The following is a 233-nucleotide window of genomic DNA, read 5'->3' on the forward strand; positions in this document are numbered from 1 at the left end:
ACGATGGACCCGAACTTTCTTCGTTGCGTTAAAAATCCCTCGTGCTTATGGCGAGGTTCCTGTCGGTGGCGCCGAGGCAGGTCACACACAGCGGCCACGGCAGGAAAATCGCCAAAAAAAATATTTTAATTTTTTTTTCTTTGACTTTAAGCTGCCGCGTTGATGGAGGCCGTTGGGGGATAGATACGCGTATTCTGTAATTTTTATTGTTATTACTTTTATCTCTATATTCT

This window comes from Penaeus monodon, chromosome 30 (assembly GCF_015228065.2).
Source record: "Penaeus monodon isolate SGIC_2016 chromosome 30, NSTDA_Pmon_1, whole genome shotgun sequence".
Classification (NCBI taxonomy): Eukaryota; Metazoa; Arthropoda; class Malacostraca; order Decapoda; family Penaeidae; genus Penaeus; species Penaeus monodon.